General features: G+C 35.5%; 1 long non-coding RNA gene and 2 pseudogenes across 1 annotated transcript; all 3 read left to right on the plus strand.

The window, feature by feature from the left end:
- The first annotated feature begins 2,315 nt into the window (after nucleotides 1-2,315).
- LOC145100054 (lignin-forming anionic peroxidase pseudogene) lies at nucleotides 2,316-3,299 on the plus strand (annotated as a pseudogene).
- A 1-nt stretch (nucleotide 3,300) lies between these two features.
- LOC145098225 (putative pectin methylesterase CGR3) lies at nucleotides 3,301-7,713 on the plus strand (annotated as a pseudogene).
- Nucleotides 7,714-9,500: 1,787 nt separating this feature from the next.
- Nucleotides 9,501-10,158, plus strand: LOC145101325 (uncharacterized). The gene is made up of 3 exons (XR_013705602.1): nucleotides 9,501-9,580; nucleotides 9,734-9,789; nucleotides 9,930-10,158. It is a non-coding gene; the product is annotated as an uncharacterized LOC145101325 (long non-coding RNA).
- Nucleotides 10,159-10,815: the final 657 nt, after the last annotated feature.

Consider the following 10,815-nt stretch of genomic DNA (forward strand, 5'->3'; position numbering starts at 1 on the left):
TTATCCATGTGCACATAATTGTTTGTTTGAGGATTGGGTTGAGGCAGTCCTGCTTCATGTTGTAGGCCAACACACCCGGGGCGGTCCGGATAGACTGTAGGCCCTGCGAGGCAGTCCAGTCATGCTGAAGGCTCAGGAGCGATCCAAATAGGCTGTAGGCCCTAAGGAGGCGGTCCGGTCATGCTGAAGGCTCAGTATACATGATGTTTGTTATTATTTTGATGTGTAGTATATGTTGGTATTTTGGGGGTAATTCACTAAGCCTTCGAGTTTACATTTATTGATGTCTGTTTCAGGTACTTTAGGTGACCATGGCAAGGCGATTGCGTGATGCACACATCCTCACATTTTTATGATTTTGGATTTCTGGGAACTCTGATATGAATCATTTGAAACAATTTGTGAACTATGTTGATGTTTGAATAACTTTGATTACTCGGATTGATTTTGGAAAGTTTAAAATTTTCAGTAAAATTTTGTGTTGTTACAAAAGGGACGTTGTTCCACAAATACCTCCTAATTTCATGTGTGAACCAATTGGCAGGTTTCCCAACAAGGGAATATATGATCTCCCTGTCGAAATTCAAATCCACGGGCTTTCCCTTGTTTGCCCACATCCACTTTCCTATCTCTATATTTTTTGACAAGCCCATTCTTTTCTTTGGAAGCTCGACTGAAAAAATACAATTAAAAATATTAGTCGCGATAACTTATCATAAATTAATGAAAATAACTAATAAATATATCATAATAAAACTTATCATCCTGTTCATGCTGCCCGCGACCAAAGCCTCCTAGAGGTGGTGGATCCCCAACTCCATCACCTCTGTGATCAAGGCCCATAACATCGGCCATCATAACAAAGAATATCGCCCACGTAAACCTCAATTATCAAACACTTTAACTACACAATTAAAAACTTTATCACTTCATCTTATATACACCAAACTATTAATCCTAAATATCACATAATGATACATGTATATAATACATTCAATTCCAATTTTCATTTTATTTTAAACATAAAATACAACTTTTATATTTCAATTTCGTACAATTAAGCATACAATACATCAAACAAATGTATACATCCCATCTCAATTTCATACCTAATTTCAATTTCAATCCAATATACCACATTAAGCATAAACATAAATCTGAAAAACATATACAAAATATTGTATAAATCAGAAAAAGCCTATATAATCACTCAAAATGCATAAACAAATTCATACCTCAAAATACATATATAATCACTCAACCAAACAAAATCTGAGAATTATATTACACATGCATCACCCAAAATACCATGAAAACACAAGATTAATAGAAAATAAGAAGGAATTCAACCTGAATGGTTTGGTCGCTGGTAATCAAGGTGCACGTCGACGGTAATGGCTGTCAATCGGCGGTGCGGTGAGGCAGGCTTGTTTCAAAGCGCAACTAACACCCTTATAGTCGAACTATCATGTTGAAGCCTATCCATCGAGTGTGGTACACTAGCTGCGATGTACAATTATCAATGAATGTTCGACATTTTTCCCTTTAAAAACACAATATATAGTTTAAGTTTTAAAGGTCCCAAACACAATTCCAATATTATTTAAAATCACGTGTAGTTAATAACTTATATTTGGAAGTCTCCTATATAATTAACCCTCAAACCCGTGTCGATGATAGGTGGAACTTTGATTTTTCATATATAAAATTTTTATATTATATTTAGTTGATGATTAAATAATTTTATTAAGTAAAAATATTGAATTGCCTTAATCAAGATAATTTTAGTTGTCGCATGCATGCGGCGGAGACTACGAGATAACAAGACGCACAAACATGCAAATACATGAATATAAAATAAAATTGTATTGTAAAGAAAATGTCAAAAAAGCACACATTGACATTATTTTTATATCTTTACAACTCCTATAAATTATTATAATATAAACACGTAACTTAATAATAAAACGCGCCTAATCTTAATTAATAAATTAACCAGTGTAATTTATGTTAAAAAGAAAGAACAATTCTAAACGAATCTTCATTTTATAAGTTATCGTAAAACTTACAGCGTTAATAACTAGGTTAGCTTAATTTTTGTGTTTTTGTTGATTTATTGTCTGTTGAAAAAATCAAATATTTTTTCTTACTGTGTTTCCATGCATCCACATCTACCACCAAATGGACAAAATCAGCCCACTGTTGATCAAACAAAGACAGCCTAACCACGCAGTCTATTCTTAAGTCTCAACCTATAAATCTCTCCTTCGTCCTTCCATTTTCGATTCATCCCACATTCATCGTATTTTCATAATCCAGTGAAAACCATCTCTCAAATGGGTTCTAGACTTACTTCTACAGCCATCTTCTTCTTGCTTTTTCTCTCTGTTACTAACAACACACCCTGCAACGCACAGTTATCTTCTACCTTCTACGACACTACATGTCCCACTGCACTCCGTACAATCAGAACCACAGTCAGAACAGCCATATCTCGTGAACGTCGCATGGCGGCTTCCCTCCTTCGCCTCCATTTCCACGACTGCTTCGTTCAAGGTTGTGATGCATCGATCTTGTTGGAGGATGGGCCTTCGATAATAGGAGAAAGGAATGCGTTGCCTAATAAGGGTTCTGTAAGAGGCTACGAAGTGACAGACGCTGCAAAATCTGAGGTGGAGAAACTATGTCCCGGAGTTGTATCTTGTGCAGACATACTCACGGTGGCCGCCCGTGATGCGTCAGAAATGGTTGATGGTCCGTCGTGGTCGGTGAAGCTCGGAAGAAGAGATTCCACCACCGCTAGCCTTGTTCTGGCGGAGACCAGTCTTCCTAGCTTTAAAGCTCCTCTTGATTCACTTATCTCCACCTTCAAAGATAACGGACTTAGTGCCAGGGACATGGTTGCTTTATCAGGAGCTCATACAATTGGACAAGCTCAATGCTTCTTGTTTCGTGAAAGAATATACAGCAATGGATCTGATATTGATGCCGGATTTGCTAGCACACGTAGACGTGGTTGCCCTGTAAATGATGGAAACGGAAATCTTGCACCACTAGATTTGGTGACACCGAATTCGTTTGATTACAACTACTTCAAGAATCTGATACAAAAGAAGGGTCTTCTTGAATCAGATCAGGTGCTTTACAGTGGTGGGTCCACAGACAGCATAGTTTCTGAGTATAGCAACAATCCTTCCAAGTTCAAGTCGGAGTTTGCCGAAGCGATGGTGAAGATGAGTGAGATCAGGCCATTAACGGGTCAAGGAGTGATAAGGAGGATATGTGGTTCTCTTCCCTAAGCTAGCTGGTTCATTTAGTCCCGGGTTCTTGTATTTGTCTCTGAAAATTGTACTTGTAGTCATATCTTCATTCATTTATTCGATTCATTTAAGTGTAAAGAAATATAAAAGTTTAAGAGTATTCTCAACGGGTAAGATTTAATTATTTATCACCACTTTTAATGCAATAGATAGACCACTTTTAATGCAATATATAGTTATATGATACTTCTGGCCATCTGTTACCACAACACGATCTTAAAGGGGTAAGTAAAACCAAACCTGAAAACCGAAAAAATCGAAATCGAAGCATAAACCATGGGTTGGGATCTGTGTTTTTCAAAAATCAAAAATTTTGGTTTAGGTTCGGTTACATATATATTAGAAACGGAGAAAAACCGCATTGTATATATAACACATTTTTTATATATTGTATATAAATCAACGTAAATAAATTATAAGTATCATCTCGATAGTGTTGGTAAATCGTTGGACATTAATTGCTACTAGTGGTATTGTCTTTTAATCTTTCTGACGCCCCTTTTCGTCATTTTCATTTTTTTATGACAACCACTAGAGTCGTTTCTAGGGATGAACATTTGCACCGGGGAACCGGTTTCCCCATCGGAACCGGGACGATATTTTGTGGATTTTTTGAACGAGGAACCTGTAGGAACCGGAACCAGGAGAACTAGCAGAAACCGGAACTGTATGTTGCTATTTCTCGAGAACTGGTTCCAACATTGAAGATACAACAAGAACCGGTAGGAACCGGAACCGGTAGAACCGGCGGTTAGGTTCACTTCCTATTTTCCATCTAGTTCGGTTCCCAGGCCGATACCGGTTCCGGTCGGGCGGGTTCCGATGTTCATCCGTAGTCGTCCCTCATCGCCTATTACATAAAACTTTCACCAACTACAACTTTTATGCAGCACATACAACTTTCACCAACTACAACTTTTATGTAGTGTTTATATAGTGTTTGAGGAGTCCCACATCAATCATTGCATACAATATCAACCCACTTCAGCCTTTATATAATGACTTGCAAGACTTATAACTTAGTTTATGATTGGTTTTGGGTTTAAACACTACAAGGATCGTACACTATGCAGACGACAATTTTGAGCTCCAGACGACTTGTCATCACTAAAGCCTATACCGACGACATGTGGTCTGTAAAAAGTCGTCGGTATAGCTCCGTCGGTAAAAGTCGAAAATGTCATCGGTAAAGGTGTCGTCGGTATAGCATAGTTAGTCCAGATGACATGTCGTCTGCAAAGGGTCGTCGGGATTGATTTTCGAGTAAATTAGAAAAAGTTTTATTCGGACCCTATAGAGACGACTTGTCGTGGGTAAAAGTGTGACGCTATAGAGACGACTTCTCGTTTGGATAAGTGTGAGCTATAGAGACGACTTGTCGTTTGGATAAGTGAGAGCTATAGAGACGACTTGTCGTTTGGATAAGTGAAAACCGTTTTTACAATTGGAAAGCTATACCGACGACATGTCGTCTCTATAGCCTTTTATTATTATTTTTTTTAATATCTTCCACTGGTTTTTATTATATATACCATTTAAAACAAATCCAAAATGGATATTTGCATAATAATATAAACATAAGACAACATATCATTAAAATCCAAAAACACTTAATAAACATAACATACCATTCAAATTCTGCTACATAACAAAATAACAAAAAAAACAAGTTTTTAACAAACATTGTTGTCATTACCATTCTAGTTCTCCTCATCATCATCATCATCACCACCATCATCAACATCATCAAACAAGATAACAAAAAAAGCAAGTTTTTAACAAACATTGTTGTCATTACCATTCTAGTTCTCATCCTCCTCCTCCTCCTCCTCATCACCACCATCATCAACATCATCATCATCATCATCCACGAGTTCATTTGATGTTTCGGGGTTATTTTGTGGAACCATATTGGGATTAAACTAGAATTGTGGCATTGGTTGTGGTTGGAAGTTTGGAATCACTACTAGAAAAACAGCCTTTAATGACGCGCAAACAATGACACGCAGTGATTTACGTTACGCAAAAGAGGGCGTCGAAAAAATAATGTCATCTCTTATAAAATTTGAAGAATAGAGGGCACGCATTTGTGCGTACCCTAAAATTAGTGTCCAAAAAAAACACGGAGGGCGCATATGATAGAATGTGTGTCGTGTGCGCACGTCGCTTTATATTTTTTTTTTTTCATAAACACGCGTTTTAGAAGATCGCGGGGGAAATGAAATTCCAAAAGTTTGAAAAGCCGCCATGTTCTCCTCTACCTTCTTTCAATCGTTCTTCTCTTTCTCTTTCTCTCTCTCAATCAAATTCCAAAAAAACCTTCAATCGGAGAGCCACGATGTCTCTCTCACCGTCACTGCTCTTTTCTCCCACAACATCATCACAACATCACCAAATCTCTGATCTCCAACCGATGTCTCCACCTATTCTCTTCCCCCGCTCTAATTTGCTCAGTCAAATATCCAAAAAAAGAACCACGATGCGCTTCTCCTTTCTCCCATCCCAGTCGGCAGAAATCAAGGAGTCTCATGCCTAAAATTCTATATAGGGCCACAAAACCGACTATTGTTGGTACTAGGGTTCTGGTTCTTAGTGAAATCGAAGGTTTTTTGGTCACCGGGCCATGAAATTGAAATCAAAGGGGTACAGTTCTTGGAACCACGACTATTGTTGGAACTAGGGTTTCAGTTCATAAACCCTCCATCTACTTCTTTCAATCTTCAGTTCCTCAAGTAACGAGTCCTCCATGCTCACCGCCATTAGCCATCGCCTCCCTGTGAAGCCACCACCGGATGGAGACCGTCGCACCTCATAGCTACACCAAAAACCTTCAACTTCTCAGCAAAAAGGTTACACACACACACACTTTCTCTTTCTCTATCTAATCATCACTCGCGCACTGTGGTTTTTGTTTGTTTCTCGCATTACGATAAATTGTTTAATCAATTGTTGATTATCTGCTTGTTAAATTCGAGGAATATAGCAGCATGAACAATGAATTATGTCAAAAAACAGTTGATTAATGCTTTTGAATTGATCGATTCTAGTGAATTTTTTGTTATGTGTATTGAGTGGTAACGAAAATTGGTTGATTGCTTGTTTTGCTGGGCTAAAATCGATTTGAAGAATTCCTATTTAGGTTTCTTCATACATTCATACCAAGTGGTCAAGTCGCTTAATGTATTAGTTTGGGACACTTATGTTCTCTCGTTTTTCTTCAAAGAGGATTTTGAGTCTCGCTTATTTTAACTGGATAATTATCCCGAGTAAAATTATCCATCAACATGTTTTGGAAACGACTGTGTTAGTTTAAATTAGTGAAATACTCTTTTTCTCTTCTTAAAAAAAATACCGAGTGAGACTTTCCCTTCTCTCAAAACTTTCAGGGAGCTTTTCTCATAATTGGCTATGTTTATAGTGGTTCAGGTTAGTACATATGAATTTCTTTTGGCTAAAAAAAATTCTATCTTCTCCTATCGCAACTTATATCAAAATTATCTTTGTAACAACAGGTGGAAGAAATATTGATAAAGTGGCTCTAAGTAGGCTTGAAGGTAAACCATTTAAGATAATAATAACAATCAGTTATCTACTGAATGATTATAAATTTTCTGATATGTTGAATATGCAGGTGGTGTTTCATGTTCAGCAGAGATTAATCAAGCATTACCATATCTAAAAAAAAGCATATGGTGACAGCATGCATAAAGTTCTACACATGGGTCCCGATTCATGTTCAGTGATGTCTAAATTATTGAAAGATGAAGATACAGAAGCATGGGGTCTTGAACCTTATGATTTAGATGAAAGTGGTGCAAAATCCAAAAGCCTTACAAGAAAATGGATTGTTCGTGTTGCTGGTATTAAGTATCCTCTTCCTTATAAATCATAATCATTTTCTCTTGTTATTGTGTCGGATGCTCTTGACTATTTGTCACCAAGGTACCTCAACAAAACTCTTCCATAATTATCAAGAGTATCTTCAGATGGATTTGTTATTCTCTCTAGTGAGTTTTTTTTTTCTTTTTTTAGCAATTATTCACTTATATTTTATAAAAATAATGTTGATTTTATTTTGATAAAGGGTATCCTGGTCAACGTAAAGTCAAAGTGGCTGAAATGTCTAAATTTGGTCGCCCTGTAAGACCTCTCTTATATTACTTGATCCCAATTACTTCAAATTTAAAATTTAAAGAAACATTGAATAATAAAAAATGAATTTATATATATATTTATAATAGGCGAAATTGCGAAGCTCTTCGTGGTGGATTCGGTTTTTTGTTCACACAAATTAGAAGAAAATGATGTTGCTACTAAAAAATTCGAATTGGCTGCAGCCAAGAAGGCATACCAGTCAACATGTCAAATTTTCCATCTCAAATCACTCCATTGAATTTAATATTTTGATGAAATATGAAATATGGAAAAGGTAAAAGGTAAAAATGGTAAACTATATACCTCAAATACCATGCATACACAACAACTTGGATTTTTTTTTTATGAAGAAGATGTATATTATTATTGCACTCTTATTTTCATGTTTTTTTTAAGTATTGTTTTGTTGGAACAAATGATTACTTTTAGACTGTTTTTAGTACCTTTCTCAGACATTATATGATTTTTATTGGGGGGGAAGGTAAATTCAGTGTTTTGTGTGTACATTTGGAAAATGTCATGCTCATTTAATGGAGCTATTTTGCATACAGGGACATTATAGCTATTATTGGAGTCCATAATCTATGGTTAATATTACTAATTATTTTATTTATGATGTTTTTTTAAGGCTATTTGAACGGGGTCTAGCCTATGATGGAATTGATTATCTTTCATTTTCTTTGTGGGATAAATACATTGAATATGAGCATCAACTACAGAAATGGTCGAATCTTGCCATGATTTACACATGTATATTGGAGATTCCTAATCAACAGTTGGATCGGTATTTCAACAGGTGATGATTGATATATGTTTTTTCAACACAATCTTTCTTTAATTACACAAACCACATCTTTTCATTCTGGTTTTTTTTTTTACTTTTGACAGCTTTAGGGAATTAGCTGCTAGTCACCCTTTATCAGAACTGAGAACAATTGAAGAACTTGAAGCTGCAGCAAGGGCAAAAGGGGAATTCAAGAATCAAGAAAGTGAGGGTGAGATCCATCCGAATGATGGATTAGCAGAAGCTAAAGAGTTGGAGACCTATATTTCCCTTAGAGAAGAACTTTATAAAAAAAACTAAGGATTTCGATTCTAAAATCATAGATTTTGAAACAGCCATCAGGAGACATCATTATCATTTTAGGCCACTTAATGTTACAGAGCTTGAAAACTGGCATAACTACCTTGATTTCATTGAATGATGTGATGACTTGAACAAAGTAATCAAACTATATGAAAGATGTCTAATTGCTTGTGCAAATTATCACGAGTATTAGATATGTTATGTTTTGTGCATGGAAGCTAGAAAAAATATGGATGTTGCCGAAAATGCCCTTGCTCGTGCTACCCATGTGTTTGTTAAAGTAAGTTATATGCAATCTCAATTTCTGTTGGCATGTGTTCTGTAAACTTCTTTTAGTAAAAGTTGATTTTATTTATTTATTTATTTATTTACAGAAGCAACCAGAGATTCATCTTTTTGTTGCTAGATTTAGAGAACACAATGGAAACACTGAAGGAGCAATTACCGCCTGGTAAAAATTAAAATCACTTAAGGGTTGTTTATTTTTTCCCCAGTAAGTTATGTATGTGTACAGTGACTTAATGTTGCATATCTGGATAAAGTGCTGCATATATAAAGTCCTTTTTTTTGCTGGCCTGAATAAACCTTCAAAATGAAACTAAATGATCATATTACCTTACATTCCAACAAACAATTTTCATATTCATCCATTTTATTTCTCATTTATTACTAAGTTAGGTTATATGGTTTTAGTTGAAGGTGAAGATGAACAAAGGTTTGTCTCTTTTTATTTCTCATTTATTACTAAGTTTAGAAAATAAATGTCATAATTTTTGTTTATAGCTCCTTTTCTTCAGTTTTCTTCTTGCTTCCAATGCTATGCCAGATAACAATGGAGATTGATGGATGTCGGTTAATAGTCTCTTCTGGAGCATATAAAGCAGTAAGTTATTAATATTTTTTAAATAAATAAATGGATGTCGGTTAATAGTCTCTTCTGGAGATACACCAAATGACTTAAATTTCTGCTTAAATGGTCTCATATGGCCTGATCGGACTCCTCATCCTGCTCTAAATGGTGATAACTATAATTTTTTTGCTTAGTATTTAGGTTTTCGTTTAGTTATTTCCAACAAAAATGTTTCCATGATGAATCTTTTGGTAGAGACAATGTATAAGAATTACTTCATTGAGCTAATTATGATGCGATCCTTTGTTTATTTGTTTTCAGAGGTCAAGTATTGCTATCAACCAATTAATATTTCGTTCACCAATGGCGTAATTAAGGTATCAATATCATCACTCTTACTTATTTGTCTATATCATTTTCATGAAAATGTTTATGTTGCGTATTATATATTCATATGTCTAGTTGTGCTTTCTATATAGCAAATGTTAACCTTGGTCTTTGCGTTTTTTGTTCATAGATTACAAACACCAATTTCTTTCAAACAACAGAAGATCTAGAGTTTAATTGGGTGATTGAAGGTGATGGATGTAAACTTGATTCTGGAACTCTCAGTCTACCAACATTAGAGTTTAATTGGGTGATTGAAGGTGATTTTGGTTCTTGAAACGAGACTCAAGATATCATATTTTGGCATGGCTAGAAGCTTTGGAGGAAACGAGACTCAAGCAAAAGTAAACACACAGAGAGTTGTTGGCACATAGTAAGCTAGATGATGCAATTGTATATAAATGAGTTAATTTTTTAATAACATTTACTCACTTTTGGAATAATTATTTGTATTTGACATATTAGTGAAATGAATTATTTTTGTTATTTATGGTATTTTATTTTGTATTATGAGATTTTTAATGTATTATTTAATTTGAAAATTAGTAAATCTATAAATAATATTTTTTTAAACATTTAAAATTATGATACGCAAAAATGTGTGTCATCTTCATTTATGACATGGCCTTTCTTGACAGGGGCTTTCTTGATACGCATTGCGTGTCATTAACACGCGCGTCATAAGGTTACGGCACGCGAATGCGTGTCGTCTTCCTTTATGATAGGGTCTTCCTTGATACGCATTGTGTGTCGTAAACGTGCATCGTAATTGCGCGTCATAAATTAGCGTCGTAAATGCGCGTCGTCTCTCTTTATGACAGGGTCTTCCTTGACGCGCATTTGCGCGTCGTCTGAGCCTTTTACGACGCGCAATGAGCGTCGTAAAAGGCTGTTTTTCTAGTAGTGAATGAAAGACGCGAAAGTGATATTGAACATTTGGTTCATTTGTAGCATTTGTTGTTGCATGATTTGAATTTGTTGGGATAATACAACAACTTGGGGATTATCTGAAGATT

The sequence above is a fragment of the Lactuca serriola genome, chromosome 4 (genome assembly GCF_051521515.1).
Source record: "Lactuca serriola cultivar US96UC23 chromosome 4, Lser_US96UC23_V15, whole genome shotgun sequence".
In the NCBI taxonomy this organism is placed as follows: domain Eukaryota; kingdom Viridiplantae; phylum Streptophyta; class Magnoliopsida; order Asterales; family Asteraceae; genus Lactuca; species Lactuca serriola.